This window comes from Anabrus simplex, chromosome 1 (assembly GCF_040414725.1).
Source record: "Anabrus simplex isolate iqAnaSimp1 chromosome 1, ASM4041472v1, whole genome shotgun sequence".
Lineage (NCBI taxonomy): Eukaryota > Metazoa > Arthropoda > Insecta > Orthoptera > Tettigoniidae > Anabrus > Anabrus simplex.
The window spans coordinates 1,765,714,214-1,765,741,701 of NC_090265.1; positions in this window are offsets into that span (position 1 = coordinate 1,765,714,214).

Sequence of the window (27,488 nt, forward strand, 5' to 3'; positions counted from 1 at the left end):
GCTGTGAACTTGCATCCGGGAGATAGTAGGTTCGAGGCCCGCTGTCGGCAGTCCTGAAGATGTTTTCCGTGGTTTCCCATGTTCACACCAGGCAAATGCTAGGGCTGTACCTTAACTAAGACTACGGCCGATTTCTTCCCATTACTACGCCTTTCCTATCATATCGTCGCTATAAGACCTATCTGTGTCAGTGCGATGTAATGCAAGTTGTAAAAAGTAGTTTTCGTCCACTACCTACTTTTCACGATTTTCGGAGATGCCGAGGTGCAGGAATTCTTTTACGGGCCGGTAAATCTACCGATACGAGACTGCCGTATTTGAGCACCTTCAAATACCACCGGACTGAGCCAGGATCGAACCTGCCAAGTTGGGCTCAGAAGGAAAGCGCTCTGAACTATTTAGCCTGGCGAAGTAAGATGTGTTACTTATATCCGGCCCCGCGGTGTAGGGGGCAACACGTGCGCCTGTCACCGGGCGGCCCCGGGCTCGATTCCCGGCTGGGTCAGGGGTTTTTAATTGTAATGATTAATATCCCTGGCCTAGCGACTGGGTGTTTGTGACGTCCTTAATCTTCCTCTCCTCACACACAACATTCCATTCCGATTACAAGCAGGTTTATACACTGACTGACAGAGCAAATGCAACACCAAGAAGGAGTGGTTCGAAAGGGATGAAAGCTGGGGGAAAAACAGAGACGGCACGGACGAATAATTGATGTTTATTTCAAACCGATATGCAGGTTACACAATGCGCACGGCATCGACTCAGTAGGATGTAGGACCACCGCGAGCGGCGATGCACGCAGAAACACGTCGAGGTACAGAGTCAATAAGAGTGCGGATGGTGTCCTGAGGGATGGTTCTCCATTCTCTGTCAACCATTTGCCACAGTTGGTCGTCCGTACGAGGCTGGGGCAGAGTTTGCAAACGGCGTCCAATGAGATCCCACACGTGTTCGATTGGTGAGAGATCCGGAGAGTACGCTGGCCACGGAAGCATCTGTACACCTCGTAGAGCCTGTTGGGAGATGCGAGCAGTGTGTGGGCGGGCATTATCCTGCTGAAACAGAGCATTGGGCAGCCCCTGAAGGTACGGGAGTGCCACCGGCCGCAGCACATGCTGCACGTAGCGGTGGGCATTTAACGTGCCTTGAATACGCACTAGAGGTGACGTGGAATCATACGCAATAGCGCCCCAAACCATGATGCCGCGTTGTCTAGCGGTAGGGCGCTCCACAGTTACTGCCGGATTTGACCTTTCTCCACGCCGACGCCACACTCGTCTGCGGTGACTATCACTGACAGAACAGAAGCGTGACTCATCGGAGAACACGACGTTCCGCCATTCCCTCATCCAAGTCGCTCTAGCCCGGCACCATGCCAGGCGTGCACGTCTATGCTGTGGAGTCAATGGTAGTCTTCTGAGCGGACGCCGGGAGTGCAGGCCTCCTTCAACCAATCGACGGGAAATTGTTCTGGTCGATATTGGAACAGCCAGGGTGTCTTGCACATGCTGAAGAATGGCGGTTGACGTGGCGTGCGGGGCTGCCACCGCTTGGCGGTAGATGCGCCGATCCTCGCGTGCTGACGTCACTCGGGCTGCGCCTGGACCCCTCGCACGTGCCACATGTCCCTGCGCCAACCATCTTCGCCACAGGCGCTGCACCGTGGACACATCCCTATGGGTATCGGCTGCGATTTGACGAAGCGACCAACCTGCCTTTCTCAGCCCGATCACCATACCCCTCGTAAAGTGTCTGTCTGCTGGAAATGCCTCCGTTGACGGCGGCCTGGCATTCTTAGCTATACACGTGTCCTGTGGCACACGACAACACGTTCTACAATGACTGTCGGCTGAGAAATCACGGTACGAAGTGGGCCATTCGCCAACGCCGTGTCCCATTTATCGTTCGCTACGTGCGCAGCACAGCGGCGCATTTCACATCATGAGCATACCTCAGTGACGTCAGTCTACCCTGCAATTGGCATAAAGTTCTGACCACTCCTTCTTGGTGTTGCATTTGCTCTGTCAGTCAGTGTACAATAAGGTGCCAATAGGGGCAGAAGATCTACATCTTTAAATAGGTAGTCTATTCTTTATGCTAATTCCTTTTCAGCCTGCTGTCATTTCTTGATGGATACAGTACTTTTGCATCCATCTCTTGGCACAGGCCAGAGTAAAGTGTAGCTTCCACCGAAGTCCCAGTCAACATCCATGGCTGTGACAATATGGAAATTGCTGGGGTATGGGTAGTGCTGAGTAATGACATTCAGAGCACGAGTAGTGCATCTGAGTTTTATGAAAGGTGCTGCTCATAGGGTCAGTCGTGCTGCAATAGTACTTTCTGACCCAGTGAGGAAAGCAATGGCAAACTACCTCACTCCTCATCTTGCCTAGTACGCCTCATTTTGGTGCTGCCATAGGTTTTTGGGGTTTCCTTATAACCGCATAACCTTTGGTGGTGCTATTTGAGGATCCAACCAGCCTCTGGGCTGATGACCTAACAGACAGACAGACAGACAGACAGACAGACAGACAGACAGACAGACAGACAGACAGACAGACAGACAGACAGACAGACAGACAGACAGACAGACAGACAACTAACTCCTTTTATAATTTTTCGGGTATGCGGGAGTGCTGGAAGTTCAATTGCGTGCTGGGAAATTGACCGATACTAGTCTGATTGTTATAAGCTTCTCACAAAGACGGTCGTGGTTCGAATAACAAGCCACATCTCTGTGATTCTTATTCCAAATAAAACTACAGGTTCCGTGGCTATGATCATGACATCAGAAGTCTCGTTAAGTTACAAATTTGCTTGATTTTGGTTTGTTTTTTTAATTTTTTTCGTAGACTTACGTTCCACGGCAACGTGTACATAGAAAAAAAAATCAAGGCGCTTTTAGTGTTTGGGTAGAATGTGTATATCATCGAGAGTATTTTACATACGATTTTATTTGATGCATCAGTTGACAGAGGAGGCTACTTGCTGCAAAAGAAATGAAGATGTGAAAAATACTTTTTATGAAGTAGCGCTTCAAAGCAAGGCAAAATTTTGTGCTAAATATGTGACGTCACACGCATACTCTGTTATAAGATGGCGCTGTGTTGACTCACGCGCTCAGTTGAAGGTTAGCTGTCGTCGTGAATACATCGTGGTCAGTTGTATAAAATAGCAAATTTAATAATGGAAAATGAAGATTTGACAACGGACACACTGAAATGTTCTCAGAGAATTAAAGGAAGAGTTTTTTTTCCCAGCAGGTCGTAGACAGTGTCTACCGCTTCGTGGCACACAGACTAAGGGAGTGTTTACTGTGGGAGGTTCTTAAAAGACTTCCAGGGAGGGTAGTTTACAGATTCCCGCTTTTAAGATTTAATAATAATAATAATGTTATTTGCTTTACGTCCCACTAACTACTTTTACGGTCTTCGGAAACGCCGAGGTGCCGGAATTTAGTCCCGCAGGAGTTCTTTTACGTGCCACTAAATCTACCGACACGAAGCTGTCGTATTTGAGCACCTTCAAATACCACCGGACTGAGCCAGGATCGAACCTGTCAAGTTGGGGTTAGAAGACCAGCGCCTTAACCGTCTGAGCCATTCAGCCCGGCTTTTTAAGATTTTACTTGAAAAATATATCAAGAACATACTGAAAACGAGTCGGCAAATACAGAGGGGTCCAGAAAAATCTAGATAATCTTTGGTAGTTAATATCTTTGGAACAAAATGGCATATCGTTGCAATTCGTACGCGGTAGCGTAGCCCATTTTTTTCTCAACAGATGATGAAGATCACGTGAATGGCGCGCGTTTTCCAGCAGCAGTGCAGCAATGAATGTCGTTTGAGCAACGCAAGGCCGTATTGAAGTGGTACTGGAAGTACGGAACATGATGGAGGTACAACGGCAATGGCGTAATGTGTACGGAGCTCAGCCACCAACACGTACAATAATTGATCTATTCGGGATAAATTTGAAGGATGTAAATAAGAAAAGGTCTGGCCGACCAAAAACAACAAGTCCAGCTGCCAGCACTCCTGTGTTGCAACATTTTGCTAGGTCACCTCAAAAATCTGTGTATCAGGGTGCACGTGAAAGAGGGGTAACCCGATCAACCGTACGACGAATTCTGAAGGCTGCAAAGTGGAAAGTGTATATTCCAAGATCGCTGCACGCTATGAACGAGGATGACCCGGATCGAAGGATGGAGTAGTGCGAGTGGTTTGAAGGCATGCTTCGCGAGGATGAATGGTTTCCAGGGATCGTTATCTGGTCTGACGAGACGCAATACAAACTGAACGGTATTGTAAACCGCCATAACTGCATGCACTGGTCTCATGAAAATCCTTACGTTCACGTGGACAAACATGTTAATCTGCCCGGTGTTAATGTGTGGTGTGGTCTGGCATCGCGCGGTTTGATTGGCCCATTCTTCTTTGAACGTACCGTAACTGGTGAGGTGTATCTTCATTATGCTGCAAACATCAATTTTACCTGCCATCCGAGAGGTGTTTGGAAATGAAAGATTTTACCTACAATAAGATGGCGCTCCACCTCACTGCCATAGAAATGGTAGAGCCTATTAGGAAGAAAATCAACCTGGGCAATGTACAGGTCAAAGAAGAGCTGTTGTGTACCCACCACGGTCTCCAGACATTACACCTCTTGACTTCTAGCTATGAGGGAAATTGAAATATGAAGTTTATCAGCAGAAGCTAGGTACACTGAACGAGCTACGAGAAACAATCGAGGCGTCCTGTGCGGCTATCACACCGGCACCACTGACAGCCGTAGTTCGGTCAGCAGTTCAGTGGCATCGATGTTGTTTGGCTGCTAATGGAGGTCACCTTGAACACATAAATTAACCCACCCCCGGGCAAGAATTGTAACAGTATGTCATTTTGTTCCATTAACATTGACTATGGAGCCTCCGCGGCGCAGGCGGCAGCGCGCCGGCCACTCACCGCTGGGTTCCGTGATTCAAATCCCGGTCACTCCGTGTGGGATTTGTGCTGGACAGAGCGGAGGCGGAACGGGTTTTGTTTCCGGGTACTCCGGCTTTCCCTGTCATCATTCATTCCAGCAACGCTCTCCAATATCATTTCATCTGTCATTCATTAATCATTGCCCCAGGTTGCGTTCACAAAATACTACTCCGAGTAGAGTTAGAGTATCGCGGAGTAACTAGTAAGGTTAACTCCGAGTAACGGTATTTCGTGAACGCTTTAGAGTGAATACAGAGTAACAGAATATGGCTGATCAATTAAGGAAGGTTATTTCTTTTACCATAACCTCGTTTGCGAGGAATTTAATGAATAATTTTCAGGTGAGTTCATTAATAGCAGTGTGCTGTACGAGTTGTTGCTACTTTCCTCACCGAAATGTGACCTAAAACAGTATCCGTTGTTGTTTATCTTGCAGGAAGAATCTGATGATGATGACGACGACGAATACCAATATATCTGTTCTGCATTAGTGAACGATAAGCCAACTAGAATAACTGGATATGTAGAATATGTTGCCAACAGCTACGATGAAATCGAATTTAAACAACATTTTCGATTGCCGAGATCAGCATTCGAACATCTTCTGAGAGTCATTGGCCCTAAACTTTCGAAATCCAAAATCGGGGAACGAGGAAGACCATTGCAAGATCCACGAAAGCAACTTCTGGCTGTAATTTGAATCTTAGCAACGCCTGATTCGTACAGATCTGTTGGGGAAAAGTTTGACATGGCCAAGTCCACTCTTTCCGTCTGTTTTGTGAGAGTTATAAATGCATTGTGCAGTATTTCACATAATATAATTAAATGGCCGCAGGGTAGTGAGATTCAGGAATCATGTGAAGCCTTCCAAAAATTATCAAACATACCTAATGTCATAGGGGTTATTGATGGCTCATACATTCCCATTAAAGCCCCAAAGAAAGATCCTGAAGTTTATGTGAATAGGAAATGTTTTCACGCAGTAACACTACAGGGAATCTGTGACTCAAGTTTGAAGTTTATCGACTGTTTTGTGGGATACCCGAGCTCAGTCAGTGATGTACGAATTCTTCGAAATTCTGACATTTTCGCAGATATTGTGTCGAATACTAATCAATTCTTTCCAAATGGCGAATTCTTATTGGGTGACAAGGCGTATCCTGTATTGAATTGGCTCATTCCACCGTATATTGATAGAGGTAACCTCAATAGAACTGAACGAAATTTCAACCTGGTACTTTCCAAAACTAGGCAAGTGATAGAAAGAGCATTCGCCCTGCTGAAAGGTAGATTCAGAAGGTTAAAATATTTGGACATGAATAGGACAGATTTAATTCCTGCAACAGTTCTAGCCGCTTGCGTCTTGCACAACATCTGTATTGACCACGACCCTTTGGTAGAAGAGTACATACGTGAAGGACAGGAACGAAATGATGAGATTGAAATTGAAGATGTTGACCGTTGTCTTCAGGATGTACGAGATGCGAATGAAAAGAGACGAGATTTAGCCCAGCAGCTTTATTTTAATTGAGGAATTGCATTTGGCAAGGTATTTCAACTCTAGTTCGAACACTACAATTTTAAGTTTACTTCCTTCTCTACTTATTAACGGACATGAACTTCAATGAATAAATGACTCCAAATAAACACACACAAGAATGAAACATGAATAACTAAGAAAATAATTTGTTGTAAATTAACTTTTTTCCAAAAATTAAAATTAAATTAAATTAAAATATTAAAGCTTTTCGATTAATTTGTCCATTTTTTCACTGAAAACCCGTATGGCATCTTTCTGCACCTCGATTAATTCCTTGTGCCTTCTTTCCTTTTCTTTCTCCCTTTCGGCACTTAATTGTGAAAAGTGTGAAAGCACTGTATCTAATTTCGCCTTCTTTTTGGGAGGCTGCTTGGACGGCTTATTGAGTATTGGATAGTCAGTATTATCCACATTTTCATCTTCGCCACTGGAATCTAACACTTCAACATTTTGATCACCAGACAAGTTAATGTTAGCACCCCTGCTTGAAGAAGCCAATGCCACAGGAACGACATTGGGTTTCTTCCCAAATAATTCGTGGAACTGATCAAAATAATCGAACTTAATTTTTGAGGCTCCAGACTGCGTGGATTTCATATTGTCCACTTTAGCATGGTACCTCTTCTTTAAGTTCTTGAATTTAAATTCACACTGTTTTGGTGAGAAATTAAACCCTTCTGACATTAACTGAGTGGCAATTTTATTCCACACGACATCATTTCGCACAGCAGAGGATGCGAACGATTCAATGTTATTGCTGTATCCATCTAACAGTAATAAGACTGCGTTGTGTGACCAACGACTATGATCTCCTTTAAGGTCTTCAGTTACGTCAGACGAATTCTCATTCAGAAGGACATCTAAATTAAAAAGAGTTACATATAAATTTACAAAATAAACATTAGGAATTTGAGGTTAATAAATCAGCTGATCATTCATAACATGGGTGTTCTTATAAAAAATGTAATCATGTTATTTCCACCGATTATGAAATTGGTACCTACTTTCCCTGTTTTGGACGCAAATATCTCCTTCTTCATTCAGTACATAACGTCCTTCTTTGTCAACAACTAGATAATAGTTGGAATTGGAATTCATTTCCATGTCCGTATTCGTATTTGTGTTTTAAAGTTTACGTTTTTCACCGCCACCAATGAATGCAGTACTGCGCATGTCGAGTTAAATCTACCTACCTATTTACGCAGAGTAAAAAGAGTATACTCTGAGTTAACTCGAATGGATTTTCTGAACACCTTGTAGAGTTAACTCTTTGCTTTTGTGAACGGATAGAGTGAACTCCGAGTTTACTCGGAGTTGGAGAGTAGTATTTTGTGAACGCAACCCCAGAGGAGTGTGACAGGCTTCGGCAGCCGGCACATTTCCTATCCTCGCCGCTAGATGGGGCTTCATTCATTCCATCCCTGACCCGGACAAATGACTGGAAACAGGCTGTGGATTTTCATGCTTTCAATATTGACTGTCAAAGAGTGTCCACATTTTTCTGGACCCTTCTGTATTTTAGTTTCTCGGAATAAACTAAAAGGATTTCTGATCGACTAAGGAATAAAATAGAGGTATTATAGGAATATAAGCAAATACAGGTTCTAACGTTAATTTAAGCATTTTAGGCACTATCGAACCACCATTTCTAACGTTATAAATACATGAAACGTATATATACTTCCTTTAAGTTATGTATTCAGGATCAAAGTTTTTGCCGAAAATCCGAATTCGAATGATGATTATTACCAGAATTTACGGGAACGAAATCGAGTAATGTTAAATTCAAGACCTAAAATTATCGGGAACCGGCTCGAGTACCGCTTCAGAACCAAGTCGAGAACTCTGGGGAAGGGGAGGGTGTGATAAGCTCAGTGACTTAGTTGTTGACATTCAGTCAAAACAAACGACGTTGAGAGGAAATTTTACCTGAAACATTTCGTAGTAGGGCCTATTATAATAGGAAGGGTATCGTGTACCAGACAAACAGCGAAAACTCAATATTATGAACCAGGATGTCAAATCATGCCTGAACAACACTTTTTCAAAGTACCAAGAACGGTCTGCTACCTTTATAATCTATATTTTAGCCTCGTGGATAATGTTGAAAATAATAATTCTATAGCTTCTCCTTCATGGAGTTTTCCCTCTGATATCAACCAGGTCACAATCGCTAGCAGCAATTAAAGTTTTCCAGTGGCATTATAAAATGGTCACGTTATCAGAGAACGTGTTGATTATCAACTTCCTCTCTCGTTTTGTTTAATCGTACTAAGAGTAATATTCCGAGGACAATGTGATATGTATGATCGAATGCTAACAGTAGACGATGAAAAACATTTCTTCCTATCTAATGTTGACACTGGCTGACTGGATTGGAAGACCTTAATGGAACTTACAGCCTATTACATGCACACTCATGTACTATCGGAAATAAGAATAAGAAGATGGAGAAGAAGAAGAAATTAGAAGTAATGGAAGAAAAATGATGCGGAAAATACTCGGCCCGCTAAGAAGTACAGAACTCTGGAAATCAAGAAGTTAAGAAATATTTGGAAAGAAACAACATAAGGAAAGAAGAAGCAACAGAGAGAGAGAGAGAGAGGTATTTGGAAAGAAAGTGTTAAAAATAGAAGGATTCCAAGGTCGGGAGGGGAAAAAAACAGGGTCAAAATGGTCTGAGGAGAGAAAAGGGGGACATAGTGAGGAGATGAAGGATTATTGGAAGAGGATGAAGGAACAACAGAGGATGAAGCATTGAAATTGTCTAGTGGTCCCTAGAAGACCATAACGGAGAAATAATAATAATAATAATAATAATAATAGTAATAATAATAATAGGGGTGCGCAACAGTGTGCTTGTATCCGGGAGATAGTGGGTTCGAACCCTACTGTCGGTAGTCCTGAAGATGGTTTTCCGTGGTTTCCTATTTTCACACCAGGCAAATGCTTGGGCTGTACGTAATTTCAGGCCACGGCTAATTCCTTCCTACTCCTAACCCTTTCCTATCCCATCGTCGCCATAAGACCTATCTGTCTCTGTGCGGCGTAAAGCACAAGTATACTGGTAATTATAATTATATCTTTATTCACGCATTATTTATTATTATTATTATTATTATTATTATTATTATTATTATTATTATTATTATTATTATTATTATTATTATTATTATTTTAAGTTGCTTCACGTGCACCGACACAGGCACGTCTTATGGTGATGATGGGACAGGAAAGGGCGAGGAGTAGGAAGGAAGCAGCCGTGGCCTTAATTAAGGTACAGCCCCAGCATTTGCCTGTTATGAAAACGGGAAAGCACGGAAAACCATCTTAATGGCTGCCGACAGTGGGGTTCGAACCCACTATTTCCCGAATACTGGATACTGGCCGCACTTAAGCGAGGGCAGCTATCCTTGGCTGAGTGGTCACCGTTGAGGCCCTCGGTTCAGAGGGTCCTAGGCTCAATTCCTTGCCGGGTTGGGGATTTTAGTCGCGTGTGATTATTTTTTCTGGCTCGTGGACTGGTTGTTTGTATTTGTCTCAACACTCCCATCTTCATGTTCAGACAACACACCACACTACCAACAACCACAGAAATACGCAATGGTGATTGCATCCCTCCACATAGGGTTGGTGTTAGGAAGGGCATCCAGCCGTAAACAGGGCCAAATCCACATGTTCAATACATTTCGCACCATCGACCCCACGAGGTGTGGGAAAAGTGGTAGATGATTGAGATTATTTTATGTACGTATGGACCCAATGGATCACGCAAAGCTCTAACGATTCTGTTTTCTGAGTTGCCAAACAGCTTTCATCCTTTCTCCGTGGATCCTTTTTCGTCCTTCTGTCCACTTTGCTCCAGTCTTTTTTTCACTTCGTTCTCTGGTTGCACTTTCCATCCATTATTTTTTTTTCTGTAGAGGTTTCTGTACGCGATGTCAGTTGAGTTCATCTGGGCTTTTTTCAGATCCTTTTTCACTTCCAGTACCCATGGAATATTTTTTATTATTATTATTAAAGTCATTACGTCTGTCCCGTAGTTGGCTGCGGACTCAACAGTGATAGTTCAGGGCATTGTCATGAGACGGGAACGTTAGGATGTAAGTACGGGAGATCCTTCGTTCATGATTGGAGAGACAAGCCCGAACATATCGTGATGGAGTGACGGAGGGGGGGAGACTGTGTATGCGTGTGCAGGACGCGGTCCAGCCGACATTTTACTAGTGAACTAATTTACGAGTTTATGAACACTGTGCGTTGTTAGAGCTTACTTACTTCTACTCATCTAGTACATACACTTGGTCTTCTATGTCTCATGGCAACTTTCAATAATCTTATAACCTGATGATGTCAAGGCAGAGACCAACAGCGTGTGCATATCTAAGCGAAAGTATCTCTAAACCAAGTGTTAAGGGCACCATACACGCGCAGACTTAGTCGGAGGCAAGTCTGCGCAAACCAATCTCTTCAGACATGTCTCTGTGTGTATGGAAGATAAGTCTGCCGACAAAAAGTCTGGAGGCAAGTCTCTGACATTCTGGCGCTGCTTGAATTCAGCCGGTAACTTTGCGACGAAAGCGCTATCTCAGAGTTGCGGCGGAAAATATAATCATGGTAACCTACAAATATGAAACTGCAATCCTTCTTTGGCGCATCTTCTTCGTGCAGAGCACTTCATTATGTCCAAGTAACAACTCATCTTCTATACCGACTATCTAATTAATTTCAATCCGTAGGCCTATACACTTTTCAATCATACGAAGCGCATAATCTCAAACAGAAAACATCCGAGCGCGTCGTAATCATCTTCCTCGCTAAATAATCATTTAGTCTGAGCGTGTGTGGGCCACCGCATACTTCCGACTTACCTCCCGGAAGCAAGTGTGTGCAGGTAAATATTCCAAAAGTCAAACGGCAAAATGTTATACTATGTGTCGATAATGAGAGTCAGCAATTTATGTTGATACACAAAAACAGAGAAGGACAGTATATCTGTATTGTAATTATTGGCCATCGTGATCACTAAAAATGGTGGTTGTCCTGGCTGTCGTTTCCCACTGCTTTGTTATAGGATGATTCCATGTTGTTAATGTTTTGACTGTGCATTGTATATTTTGTGTTTCGGCGAAGTGCGCATGCAGTGATACAAGTCAGAATATAGGTAGTTACTTATAGAATCAGTGGAGAAGTTACTGGAGAACCAACGTGCAGTTTCTACCTGTTTAATCGTTTTCGAGGGCCCATTTGTTGAACTATGGCGTCCAAATTGCGAACATTTCACTTAATCATTTTACTTATATACGGTACTAGTAAATGTACCCGTGCTTCGCTACGGTATTTCTCCGTAAATCACTGTAAAGGCAATGAGTAAGATTATATTAACTTGCATGTCTCTTAGCGCTCTCCGAGAAACTAAACAGGAAGGACACCATATGTTGTTTCCGATGTAAGGTAGGTACTGGGGAAGTTTCGTTCATAATGGCAGCCCACATTTCCTACTGCCAATCTCAGTCGAGTTCGGGAGTTTCTACTGTAACGGCAGGCTCACTTGACAACAGCCATTCTTAGTAGAGATGGAGAGTTTTCATTATACAGACAGGCCCCTTTTCGTAATGCAAGTCACAATCGAGCTGGAGAGATTTGATTAACAAACGAGACACGTCAATAAGTCATAGGACCAAAGTTCAAGGAACAACCACGAGTTTACAGGAATGGTGACGAAAATGGCAATGCGTTACTTCCCTGTGGCAAGCGGTCAGAGACGTTGCCATGGTAACCTGTAGGTTCGTTGTCGGTCTGTCGGTCACTCAATGCAGAGCATTAGACCCGCAAAAAATAGTAATTTTCTCCGTCATTTGAAGATTAAGTGAAATTACGTACTGCGCCCTGGTGGGGGTGTGATAAGCGTCATGCAATTGTAATTATTTATGGAGAAATATATATTTAATTTTCAGAATAAAGAATATCTTACTGTACATACAGTAAGAGCAGGCCAGGCCGAGATGGTATGGTGAAACATGCCACAGACTGTTGTCTCCAATAAGATTAAGAAACACAATGAACGGCAGAATTAGAATTCTCAGAAATTGTGACGACGAGGAAAGAGAGAGGATAATTTGTTGCCAAAGTTTTCATAGCCCCGGGCAGAATAGGTAGTGGCAACAGCGCAAAGAGCCGGGTGCAGATTTCTCAGAAATGAGGCAGGGTATCTCCATGTACTAGCGGGAGTTGAACGCGGGGTTGGCACTTGAAGAAAAAAATATGAGCCTTCCCGGTCCCGTGGGTTATGTGGACCAATAGTAAAATTCATCGACCAGTCGCAGGTACGCCAACTTCGTATTGTAAGAAGCACGAGAAACCTGAACTCCACGGATCAAATTTATAAACGTAAGTGAGTTATACATTCGGAATAAGGTAGAATTTATAAGCCTAACCAAGTAATAAAAGTTATTAAAAATCACTAACTGAGGGAGATTGATTGGCGAAATTCTGAGAATTAATGAATGCTATACGCCGATTGGCTGGAGGCAAAGGACGCCACAATATAGCGCGAAATCCCAGGCCGGGATACGGCAGCTAAATTCGCAAATATATCACTTACCAGCGAACGATATTAGTTGAGAATTGGTATAGAGCCTTTGAGAACATAATTACATCATTGAATCCCATATTTAAGCCACTGGCAAAGGCGCAAATAGTCATATGAGGATATCGGGACTGCGCGTCCTAAGATGACCTCCGGTGAACTCGGAAGAGAGGGGATACAAGTATAAATATGAGGTCGTGGATAAGGACTGACAACTACTTCTGACAAAGTGCTCGGGCTGATACCACGCCTGGGGTGCGTGACAACTTCTGATAATTTGTTCGAGCCGTAATTACGCCAGGGGTGCATGTGTGTACTTACTCGTGGAGTAGGGTTCGAAGTATTATATTGTTACATAGTACAGTGATTCATGACGTGATGTAGCTCATATTACAGTCTTGAGCAGTATACTAGTATGAAGTGTTTCAAATAGACAGGACTCAGTAAAGCATAACTTACGGAGTGTGAGATTCTACCAACAGATTAGCAAGTACGTTACGTGAGAACGGTCACGAGTGTTCGATGTATTTCACTCAGTAATAGTCGATTATAAACTGATACCTGGTCAGCTACACGAATGTGAGACGGGAAAATCAAGTGCGCGCCGGGCCGTTTGAATGTGATATCGAGGTGTCACCAGTTCCTTAGTGCCGGGGAAGGAATGAAGAATATGTGTATGAATTAGGCGTGTCAGATAAAGGCCAGAAGTGTAAAGTTTCAGTTCAATATTGGTGTGTGTAAATTTGTTAGAATGTTAAAATTTTAAATCTTGAAAATTAATATATGTAAATCTGAAAAGTGCATTGGATTACTTCTTCAAGCTGGCAAGATAAACCAGTAGGATGCAGGGCTAAGACTGGACGGAGCCTGTGCTCTTCGTCCGGCTTAGCAGACTACAAAAAAGAGATGAGTAACCCTTTGAGATATTTGTAGATTGCTATCGTCAGGGGGAGGAAATCATATTAATTTATCATGGTAACTTGATTGTGAAACGAGCCGTTTACGGCTCGTATAAATTCAAAGATAGATAGACAAAGGGACAAATTAATATGTAGATTAGATCGAGCACTCATCATAATTTTGATTATTAAATAGAGTAGAGTAGGGTTTATTTGTTCATTCAAGTGCTTGAGTTGTTTGATATGATATGGAGCACGTTTCACGTAATGTTAATATTCATTTAGAAGTGCTTCCAAAGTGTTTTTTCCGTTATCGGAACTTTTATAGATATTAAGGCATGTTGTTAAGATAATCCAGAGGTAGGGTTGCCAAGTTATTTAAATTGTTGTGGGACGGAATGAAGTCCATTGATTTGTTTGTAAATATCGCGAAGTTCGCCAGTGGACAAAATAATAATAATCGGTAGAAGTGTCGGAGTAATAAATTAACATTGGGTAATGTGTAAAGGCGTGTTTAATAATAATCTTTGAGAATAAAGGCACGGGCCTAGTTGGATAGAATGATTGCAAATTAAAGTAATTTAAATGTGGAGATAATATGTGGCATGAATATTTAATTTGGGCATTGAATCCGATGTTAACACTAATTGTTGATTTAACGTTTTTGGACTCCATAATAATCATAAATAATGTTGGTAGAAACGAGATAGGCATTTTGATAATATGGTCACGCTATGTTTGAGGCCCAGAGTGATTTGAGCCAAAAGTTGAGATTTGGAGTTTTGTGGGACAGAAATCCGGCCCGAAATGAAAGCGAATTGTACTGATGTTGATGAAGAAATAGATGGATCTTAAGGCCCACATAGAGGTTGTATTTATATACCGGTGATATGAGTGGCAGAAGTGAGTCCACACACCGAGGGTTAATTAATGAAAATGTTTTGAAGAGTTCCGATGGATAAATGGACTTCAAAATGGAAAAGGAAGGAATAATTTAACACTTGCAGAGATTGGAGGTATTTGCCCAACTGCGAGGTGTTATGGGATTTGAGAATTGTCTTAGGAGCACATGGTCTCCATGAATTAACGACAGTACGAAAATAAGGTTGCGGGTTCGAACACTATTATGTCCCGACCGATGTGAATTCGGATCTTGGTGATTTCTGTTTGGGAGAGAACGTATGTGACTAAATTATAAAGATGGGGTTTAAAAATAAAATTTCTCGAGAGAATAATGATATTAATAATAATAATAATAATAATAATAATAATAATAATAATAATAATAATAATAATAATAATAATAATAATATTCCAAGTAAATCATATCTGGATTGATTAGTGCCAAAATAAATCGGAATTGTAAAAGGGGTTATGCGATAAACATTTATAGAGTGGACTACCGTGTAACAGGCGAAATTATTTTTTTAAATTAAAAATAATAATAATAATTGAAGAATCAGAAGAAGAATTTTTTATTTTTATTTTTGAACACAATAATGATGTTGGGAGTTGAAATGAAAAATTTGAAATTTTCAAAACACTTTAATAATAATAATATTTGAAGTATAAAAAAAAGGAAGCTATTTTTTTTATTTCAGATGAGAATAATAAGAGCGAGAAGTTGAAGTATTATAGCGAGGATGATTACGGGTTACGATAATCAAGATCTCCACTATTAATAATAATGTTAATAATAATAATAATATTTTTATTTTATTTTATTATTTCGGATGCTGATGATGAATGATACTAGGGAAGTCAGCTGGCGAATTAACGTAATAATGTCAAGTTGTTGTGAATAATAAGTTAAGTTAATAGTTGTAAAATGAAGGCAAATCCCTACATCTGGACCATTAGGTTAGATTCTCTTTGTCGTTTCCTTCAACCAACGATTAGCATATCTTGGTTAGGAACCCGGGGGGAGTTTGTCGTTTCCCGGGTTGGTCTCATCTCAATCAAAGTGGAGGCGATAATGGTCCATGTGATCGCGCCCACTTAGCCAACATGTAATTGGTCCACGACCAACTATGGTCATGGTGTTAACGAAGGTAAATCTAATACCTTCAGATATCAACGGTTCCACCACCCAAATGTAAGGGTGGTCAAAAGTGATAAATATTATGTAATCATTTTTCAGGAATAATTTGCCAAATTACCGGCAAATCAAGGGTCAACAGATTTTGATTGTGTGTAAAAATGATTTTGTTTACTTAAATAAAATGCTCCTTTAGCATTTGCAAGGAAACAGTTCCAGATTCTTGTCCTTGTAGAATAGTAAACCCTTGGTGACCGTTTAAATATCCGTCCCCATTCCTAGGACGGAGCCTTCATAATTTCCCTTTGATCTGAATATATATATAATTTGTGTGTTTTATGATGAGCCTTAAAGTTAAAGATTAGAGTGTCCCGTTCAACCCTGTAGTACTGATTGGATGGCGCCCTTACATTTAGTTTGAGATCTTACATCTCAAAATATTTTTTTAAATTGTGTATTAGTTGCGATAGATTTGGACCGTAACACTCCCTGAGATAAATGCTGGTTGGGACTCAGGTTTTGAGCGGGTACAATACATAATAAAAGTTGTTTATAATGAAGGTACATTTCACATATATAGTCCAGGGATTTTACAGAAAATCAGTAGTAAAGGAGAAAATGAAGAAAACTCTCCTGGTTCTCCTATAAACCTCCAGTCTGCACATAGATTTTAAAATCGTATGGATACCAAAACCTTCCCCGGGATGAGTATACTCTAAATATGCAGTTTCGTCGAGATCTGTGCAGCCGTTTCGCCGTGATGGTGGAACAAACAGACACGAAAATTAAAATCCACTGAAATGGTCTTGATCTGACCTAAAACGGTTAAATATCTGAAAAATTGCCAAAACAAACGAAATTACAGACAGCGTGAGGCGAATATTTTATTATTAATGTTTTAATTACCACCCGGCGGCATTTACGGGCATTCGAAGAGAGTGAACCCGAATACAAGTACTTGTGCTTCAGGAGATATGATAAACTCGTCCCCGCTGGCTGAGAAAGGGGCACAATGGTCTTCGGAAAGGAAGCATAACACCAGTAAAATTCACGATGGGTTTTCCTTTTAGAAATAAATGCAGGGATTTAAGGGAAAATTCTTAAAGGGCTAATAAACCGCGGAACATATCAACGAAAGAACAACGGAGGAGGAGCCAATGGTTCTAAAACCTCTAACAAGAATATAAAGAAAAGGGTGTAACCTTAAGGCAGAGGGAAGGCCAATTGCTTGTGTACTTGTAGCCCATAACTGGCGAAATCGTTTTAATATTATTATTATTATTATTATTATTATTATTATTATTATTATTGTTGTTGTTGTTGTTGTTGTTGTTGTTGTTACGGAGATATCCGTGGAGCAGAAAGAGGTGAAAGAAGGTGCTGGGTGGAATGGGTCTATCTATAATATCAAAACTAATTTAAAACTTGAACTGAAGGTTGTATTTCTTCAAAACAACAAACTTAACATACTCTCACTTAGTGAACATAACAACATGTCAGGTACAAAAGCAGTCTTGAAACAAGATTTAGAAAATCCAAGTTTAGTGAATTTTACAGATTGGGCTTCAAGCCCCAGATTTACAAGTTCTGAGCTGCAGGCTCAAGTTTACAGAATTTACAATTCAAAATGAGGAATAATTTAGGCAAGGGCAGAAATCCCCCAATTCAAGAGCACTTTTCTCCAATAGTTACAATCTCTAGCCTTCCAGAGGCACTCCTCAATATTACCGAACTTTAGGAAAGAGCTTACATGCCCTCCAAATTAAACAAATCTCTTCCCGCCCGCTTAAGGCAACGTTACAAAACCTTGCAATCTCTGGCATCTCAAGGCACGATTTACAATAGAAATTACATTAACACAGGGGTATCAATTACCCAACCTACTGGGCTTTCAGGGAAAAAAGAACCGGTTAGATTACTGGCCCGAACACAAAATGAATGGAGGCGTACACTTGCACTCCTAGATAAACCGAACAGGGCTCTCGGCCCGAAAAAATAGGAGCTAGTGCCTAGCTACTGAGGTGACTCACATGGAAATACATTTAATACATTACAGGAAAGAAAACAGTTACGAAATCGTAGACACTTCAAACCAAGATGAAGGGGAGCTCGAGAGGGTACTCACTCTCTATCCCCGATTCACAGTTAAAGAATTTATGAAATTTTAAATTAGCCGAAAGAAACTTTACATTTTAGAAATGTTTGTTACATAGTTAAAAATTCTGACTTTCCCCTCGGATAAGTCTGCGGAGGTAGCTACAGAAAAAGAGAATTTAGGTGGCCATTACCTGGCTGATGTACTGCCTGCCGAAGAATGAGGCGTCCCGCCTTAACACACACACACTCAGAAGGACGACGATCAATGAGACAAGGAAACTAGAAAAGCCGCAACTTACATGCCCTCAGGAAAGGTTCGGGATGATTCTGAACTAATCCGGACACACCCTCTCATTTTTATTGGCCGAACCCAAAAGTTACACTCAAAACCGAACAAGAAGCCTGTGATAGGCTGAAAATTAATTACAGAAAATTTTCATTGGCCAGATTCAAAACTGATGGAATAAGAAAGAAGTGTTGCAAACCTAGAATTACATAAAACACAAATGAAAGTTGAGAAAACCTATAAACACAAAATTTCTTTCAATAACAACTTCCTTTACCTTGCACCAGAGTGCATGACCATAGTTTTTTGGTAGTGACATCTGTGGAAAATTGTCCAAACTTCTTGATGTAAACAAACACACAGCAAATAAAACCAGTCATTTAGGCAACTTCAGAATAACACAATTACTAAATACTTCAGTAGTGTCATCTTCTAATTAAATTCTCAACTTTATGTAGTAGCAATTTCAAATTTTGGTCGATAGAGGAGTTCATTAAGGAGCTTATTTTAAAGTGCGGAATTGAGGTGTACCTCCCGGTACAATTATTATTATTATTATTATTATTATTATTATTATTATTATTATTATTATTATTATTATTATTATTAATATTTCTATATATCAAACACTAGGCTGATTTTTGCGATCGCTTGTTTGAGAGAATAGCTGAACCGATTGACATCGTAAAGCATTCAGACGAAAGCTCTTGACCTGTATATTTTCAGAGTGCCTTCAAAAGCATACACAATACTTGCCGTATATTTTTAAAATATTAAAGAAAAATTTAGCAGTCTGATTGGTGAATGCGCTCGCCAGTACTTCAACGCCACCTGAATCGTGAGAGCGCTGGACAGGCGGCACGGTAGAGGAGGTGGAAGGAGGTAGGCACGCATACGCAATCAGACATCTTCCTGGTCAGCTGTATTTCGTGGACAGGAATAGCCGCTGTTTTTCTGCCCAGTGGTTGAGCAGTGCATATTACATTCAAAATTTCTCTCATTTTAAATGAGTTCGGTGTCTAGATGAAAATTAAATTCCAAAGCAGCTAACTATATTCGATTAGCACGGCTCAACATGGGATAAAACCCCAATGTAAGTTATTCATTAACGGGTGTGAATCGTCTTCTAAAATATATCATAGGTAACGACATTCCTTCTGGTGGGAAAATTATTGTTCTTGGGGGAGATTTCATAAAGGTTTTGTCTAGTTTGCCACATACTTCCCACATAATTCTTGAATTACTTGGAATTAACAGTTTGCGTCCACATATAGGCTACTCATTCTAAAATTTGGAGCCACAGTTACGCTCCTTGTAAATCGGAACTTTTTCCAACGGCTCCTAAACGGAATCAGATTAGGGCCTGATTCTAAAAATATGTACGAAAGTTGCTTACGAGGGAACAAAGGGAATGAAGTGTGGGTATGTTAGTTTAGGTTATTTATTATCATTATGTGTGAAAAGGAACCTTATTTAAAGGATTTCAATAATTATAGTACGAAAAGAAGCAAAGTATAGCGCCGGTCCCGTTTAACAGCTAAGCAGACGGGCAGGCGCGGGGAGAAGAGAAATGTGCGGCGGTTAACCAATAGGAGAGGGGAGAGGTGGAGATGCGGAGGTGTGGCAGGAGGCAGGCAGTATGCCGGCTTAGCATTGGCCAGGAGATGTCCATCGCTGTTCGCGCGGAACTTGAAAAGCCGCAACTTTTAGGTCCCTTAGTTAACACCCTAATGAATGTCGGCACCTAAAATTGATGCTGACATCTTTTTACGTGTACCTCAATGTGTTCTCCAAGTTTCATAGCGATCGGAGACTTAACCATTGCCGATGTTTCCTCGTTAGATTTGGAAATAAGTGGAGATGAAGCTGGAGAGAAAGCTCTAATCCCTCGAATTGACGTAACAATATCCGACAAAACACTTCCATTTTTTTTTCAAGAGGCATCAATTTCCAAATCGCTTGGCATTTATTACGATCAATACACCACAAGGGACGTGAAGGTCTCCGTTTACTCAGCCAGTTTTCAGCCAAGGCCAGTAAAATGCTGCAATGTCAAGAGAGCGATATTTTAAAGTTGCAATAGTGCCGAAAGGTACAAGGAATGCACCGAGCAAGGAGCTGTGCATTCAGGGGATACTGGGTTCGAACCCCACGGTCGTCAGCCCTGAAGGTGGTTTTCCGCAGTTTCCCATGATCACACCAGGAAAATGCTGGGTCTGTATCTTAATGTTACGGTCGCTTCCTTCCCACCCCTAGCCCTTTCCTATCCCACCGTCGCCATAAGACCTATCTGTGTCGGTGCGACGTAAAAACCCTAGGGATCTATATGTTCCACGCGTCTTCGGAGAGATAGGTGGTTTGTGAGGTACCGATACCGGTGCGCACATCGGCGCTCTTCTGTCGGTCTGTAAATTTTTTTATGAATTTTAAATTATAAGAGTTTTCAAAAGAGATTTCGTTAACGTTAAGTGGGAGTTAATTTTTATGTAGTAAATTTAATTTTTATAAAGTTTATGTATATGGGTGTCCATGGGGTCAAGACGTTGAAAGTTGGCTGACGCAGTAGTATGTTTATACGATGTGATTTACCTTAGCTTAATGTTGCGTTTGGAAGTTTGCAGCACTGCACCGTATTATTATCGCTGACTTCAATGGCATGCACTGAACCCCATTTACTCCAGCGCTGCTGTATTAATACTTTTTTTATATTCCTTAGAACGCTTTTTATAAGGTTAAAACACTGCGAACATCTAAGCCAAACCAAGTACAGCTGTTTCGACAGTCCGCTCGCACTACCGCAGTTCAGCTTCTCCAGCGAGCTGGATTTCCTTGCCGGCGCGAAAGAGAGCTACCAGCAGCGAAATTTAAATCGCTTGGTTGACGCATGCACTTGAAGCTTCCTTGTCCTGGGAGCGGGTGGGGCTGTGGGCCCTCCCCCGACAGCAATTTACGGCGACAGGCTAGATAGCTTAAGTAAAGCACGTTAGTTTTAATACTTGACACTCGAAGTGTTCAGCGCCACACGCTAGAGGCTACAAGAAAAATATCAACATCTTAACAGTATAGCCACTTGCACATTGTCTTGCTAATAAAAATAGAGCCACTTTATGAAATCAATTGCAATATAGAAGAATATATTTTATTTTTGGATTTCGGAATGTATAAAGGTTTTTCGAGCAATTCACTGATGGCACGTGTGCAATGTTTTCCGATAGCCGCAGAAAATATATTTAGGTTGCCCAGCATGATTTTCCGCTAAATTTGGCGGAATTAGAAGACTGTCGGCGGAGAAATATACCATTTAGCGGACAGCGGATTTTTTTGGCGGAATTCTAGGTTTATTGTAGCGGAATTTAGCGTTTTATTCATTTTTTTTATTTTTAAAATTGTACTCCAATCTGTCTCTGAGCTATTCCGTATTTCTTGTCAGGCGCTAGCAGTCACACGAGGAAAACATGTTATTGGGATTTGATGTTATGAGATCGTGGTATCATAAATTTGTAATGAGTGGGGAAAGGGTACTTATCTCTTAGTTGACGAATGACGACAGATAATGAAACTGTGAGAGAGTATCATTTATATTTATGCTATGAAGGAAGACCGTTTAATGAATTGGCCTGTTCTGTGTGTGGCCTCGAGGTAGGAGATTCACCTAGTTTGCACCCGGCAGTAAAACGCCTACAAGTTTTAGCTCGCCGGCTTGCAGGCAGGGGGTTAATCCCAGTGGATCTCACAGATCAGGTGAGTACAGACATTTATTATTATTATTATTATTATTATTATTATTATTATTATTATTATTATTATTTATAATTTTGTGTGGCTACTTCTAGCCGGGTGCAGCCCTTGTAAGGCAGACCCTCCGATGAGGGTGGGCGGCATCTGCCATTTGTAGGTAGCTGCGTGTTTTTGTGGTGGAGGGTAGTGTTATGTGTAGTGTGTAAGTTGCAGGGATGTTGGGGGACAACACAAACACCCAGCCCCCGAGCCATTGGAATTGACCAATGAAGGTTAAAATCCCCGACCCGGCCGGGAATCGAACCCGGGACCATCTGAACTGAAGGCCAGTACGCTGACTATTCAGCCAACGAGTTGGACATTATTATTATTATTATTATTATTATTATTATTATTATTATTATTATTATTATTATTATTGTTGTCCATTATTTGAGATCGGATTTCTTGGCGGAATTTTAGCGGATTTTAGTAGTATTTAGCGGATCTTGAAAATATAAGTTGGCAACACTGGCTGAGCGCGAAGTAGGGTCTATAATAATTTTGTATTTGATTGTCTGTAATGGTGGTATATACTGAACTTTTGTAGCGCTCCTCTTGGATTATAGGTGAAGGTTTCGCGAGTTCTGTAGCATTCTTCATTAATATAACGTGTGTTATACGTCGTGACGAATATTTTCCCTCGTTTGTCGTTGATGCGCGTACACTCAGTAAGCGAGTGAAACTAAAACTTCGGCAACGGTAAATTACCAGTTTTATTTTGCTGATTCAGTTTAGGTTAGGATTTTTAAGTTAAAAACAAATAGTCCCAGTGCATTTTTGTGGAAACCATTACTGCACTATCACGAAGCGTCACCGGATGAAACTGTAAGTACATTGTATAAAATCTGCTATAGATTAAGTTACGATGGTGTCGTCACTGTCGTGAATATCAATTTGTAAATATGAGCGAGTGTGTGGTTGAAAATGTTCTTGAAAGAACAGGCAGACCTTTTCACGAAAAATGCAGCGTTATAAAATGGTAATGTTGACTTTAGAGAGTGTAGTGGAAACTACGATTGCTTATATTTAATAAACATTTTTGCAGCTGGGGTAACGAATTTGTTCACCGCACGCCACTGGCTGACTTACTTGTTAATAATTATGTGCGGGTGGATTTGTTTAGATTGTACAGCATATTAGCAGCTATCGTTGATTGTGGGCAGTCAGGAGGGCTTCTCGTAAGAAGAGGGTGCACAGAGGGTGCAAAAACGGGCCTTATCTTGTCTTGTAGTTGTCCGTATGGGTTTCCTTTCTCTACGGTGTACGTTTATTTAGTGCTTTTATTTCCTTTATGTCTGGGGTGTTTACCGAGGTTTTCTGACCAGAGAGGTGTAAGAAGCTGCTGGCGTGAATGGGTGGATAAATAAAAGATCAAATCTTAATTTAAAACTGAAATTTGAAATTTTGTTTCTTTCTTTCTTCTCAATTCAAAACTAAATAAACAACATCAAAGAACAGTTGGATTCCAGTTACACGATTCCAAAGAGCACTACTGCTTCAATCAATTGCAAGTTAGAAGACGGCGCTCCAAAATTTACAACATTCCAGCCTCTCCAAGACACAATCTAAATTTTTACAGTAGATAAAAGAAATTAAACAATTTTCACGGTCTTACTCGCTCGACAGCCTAAGTGATATTTAAATAGGAAGTTAAACTTTAACAGAAGCAATAAGTGCCCATTCTATATGGCCTTCGTGATCAACAGAAAAGGTTAATGTTATCGGCCATAAATCAACACGTTAGGAGGCCAACACTTGCACTCCTGTGAAATACACTTGAAAATTCTTAAAACCCCGTGTGGGCTTATGGCCCGGAGTTACAGCGGCTAAGCCTATACTACGGAGGTGACTAGATGCAGAGAAACTTTTAAATTACAAAAGGAACTGATATATTTTAACTTTTATGAAATCCTAGTCACCCCAATACCAAGTTGAATGGGAATTAAAAGAGGGTTATCACTCTTTATCCCCTAAGTTAGAATAAAGGCTTTAGACCTGTTTGAAACCTTCCCCTCAGGTTAGCTTTCTGAGACTATCACATGATTAAAAGATGTCTGCCTTTACCTTGAGCTGGTGGGCCTTCCGATGATGGGCGAGGCTTGCCCACTGACTCCGACACACTCTAAACATCTTGACTGGAGCGATGGAAAAGACAACATGGCCCAAAAGGTCCCAGCTTTTATAGCGAAGAGGAAGGTTCCAAAACTATCTGGGCCGAAGCCCTGTACACACCCACATTATTATTGGTTACTTTGATAAATATCCAAAATTTGTGATTGGCTAAAATTTTAAGAAGGCGGGAAGAGATAGAGTGCTAGTAACCTTAGAACACCAAAAGCAATCTACAAACAATTCAGTTTAAGAAACTTATAAATACCAAAATTCTCTTGAAAATTAATTATCATCCTCTCACCAGAGGGGGCACATAAGTAGACAGTAGAGACACCTGATGATAACGTTAGAAACTAGACAGTTCACTGTAGGTATTGCGGATGGCCTTCTAAAAGTTGCTCAGTTTAAATGCACGGAGAGTGTGTACTTCAGGTACAATGTTGTACGTTTATTTAGTGCTTTTATTTGGTTTATATATCGGCTGTTTAATCTGGGTTAGTTATAATATCTTTAAATACAGTATTAATAGATATTTTGGTCTCTGTGATATATGCCTTTTCTGTCTGGGTCGTATTGGCCTAGAGTATTAATTAGTAGGTTATCATGCTGTTGGGTGGTATTATAAAGATGTGTTGTTAGTGGATGTACGTAGTCTAATCTGTATGGTATTTTTGTCATGTCGTGTAATTGTACTAAGGGAACAACTAAGTGTAGTAACCAGTGTTGTATTCTTTGTAGGTGTTGCATGCTTGTTATTGGTGTGAAGCCTACGGCTGGGTATGCATAGTGAGGACGGGTCGTATGAATGTGGTGTATATGAGTTTAACGTTTTGCTGCGATAGTTAGCTCTTTGTGTGTAATAGTGGGTGAAGCTTTAGTGTGTGTTGTTTTGCGCGTTGTGTAGTATTAGTTATTTGTTCTTGTACATTGAGTCTAGAGTCTAATGTTACTGTGCAACGTAAAACAGATTGTAAAAAACAAACAAACGTACGGCTCTATGACTAAAGGGTCAGCATGCTTGCCATTGGTCCAGGGTGTCCGAGGTTCGATTCCCGGTCGGATAGGGGATTTGAACCTGTACTGGTTAATTCCGAAGGCTAGGATTAGGTGCCGTGTTCAGCATTAGAATTTATCATAGGTAGGGTCCCATCCTCACAGACACGCAGATCATCCACAGTGTGCCAAGTCGAAAGATTTGCATCATGCCTCCTTGGAGGCCACGGACCATTATTATTATTATTATTATTATTATTATTATTATTATTATTATTATTATTATTATTTCAGTAGTATAGACCCTTTTGCGGCGCTCACAAGTAACCGATCGTGACAAATAAGCATTCAAACGAAAGAGAATAGACATTAGCAGTGACAAATTGCACTCTCATGTCAAAAATATCGACAATTTCTTTAAAAAATGTACGAAGTGTGCGATTTGCAAATACTATTGCTGCAGGAAAGTACGCGCCATCATTGCTGTCCACTTCACAGTTTGGCCGCTGGGACGCCTGTTTTATGTCACTGTAATACGTGAAATTATCAGTTAAGAAAAGAATGATAGTAAAACCAAAAATTGCTTCTGGAACATTCGTCAGTATAATAATGCACTTGCATTTATTTCCGTTCTTGTGAATGCCATAAATGTTAAAAAATCAAAGATTACATTAAGTGGTAAGTAAGACTGTCTAATATTGTACTGATTTTTGTATTCCTTACTTCACCAGTAGTCACCAGGGGGCTACTCCACCACATACTTTATGAATATGCGAGATTTCTCGCAGGGGTCCACTAATTATTATTATTATTATATTCGAAAAACATGATAAAATTCAAGTATCCAATATCCTTTCTATAAACAATATGGCTAGTTTTATGAAATCAACATCTTCACTGGAGAAGTGGCCATCGAATAATTTATAAGATCTGTAAATACACTAGCGCTACCCGAGGACCAAAAATTAATTTACAAAATCACAATTCAGTTACATAGTCACAAAAATATATTCCCGGTTTGAACACTTGATAACAGTGAAATCTATTATTGTAGGGAAATGGATTAACCCATCAGCTCCACTAACTACTTTTACAGTTTTCGGAGGTGCCGAGTTGCCGAAATTTAGACCAGTGCCATTAAATCTACCGACACGAGGCTGACGTATTTGAGCACATTCAAATAACACCGGATTGAACAAGGATCGAACCTGCCAAGTTGGGGTCAGAAGGCCAGCGCTTCCACCGTCTTTGAGTTACTCAACCCGGCTAACGCATGGGTGTGTATGGTAGTTTGGTTGCTAATATTACAGAACACGCATAAGGGCCTGTATGGCATTTGTATTAGAGCAGCTGATTTTTCGCACACTCTACACAAGGGTGAAGATAATCCGTTGATTTTATGCTGAGTGGTGATGTCGGGGATAAACACTATCACTTCACTTTTATTGGGGTTGGAAAGAGGAGGCTCACAAACACACACAATAGTGAGACGTGTGTAGCAACACGTAGACAAACCTAAGCCTGGCATTACCACAACTTACTTGTGCCACGTTTTCTCCTGTAATCTACTGAGTTTTTCGTATAAAATCTGACCGCTGTCATTCGGCTGAGCCAAGGCCAAACTGCAGACGGTCACTGTCGAGCTACAGGATGCCCCGTCTGCCCAAAGTAAAAGGCTTCTCTTAACAGGATAAGCCAGCTATTGTGATGGACCTGCATCCTATAGCGATCTGGGTGTCCTTGTCAGTCTTTCCCGTATTTGAACGTAGACTTACGTTCCTCAACAACTGGTACATGGAAAGAAAAATTTAAGACGCTTTTAATGTTTGGGTAGATCGCGTATTTCGTCGAGAGTATGTAAATTTTGATTGTGCTTAATGTCTCAATTGGCAGATACAAAAGGAGGATGACCCAGTCAGTATACACAATTATATATGAGAATGGTTGAAAACAGTTCCCCAATTGTTGGCTATTTACAAAGTCTCTTATCCTCCTCACAGCCAGTCGCCAGCTCAAGTATTTACATACAACGGTGATCCCTTCCGTAATCTTGCTTGACACCTCACCTTCACACTCTAAGTTTCTGCTCTCAGCAGCTTCTCGCAGTGTTTTGTGAAGCTTTTATACTAACATTTATTTATTTATTTATTATTTATTTATTTATTT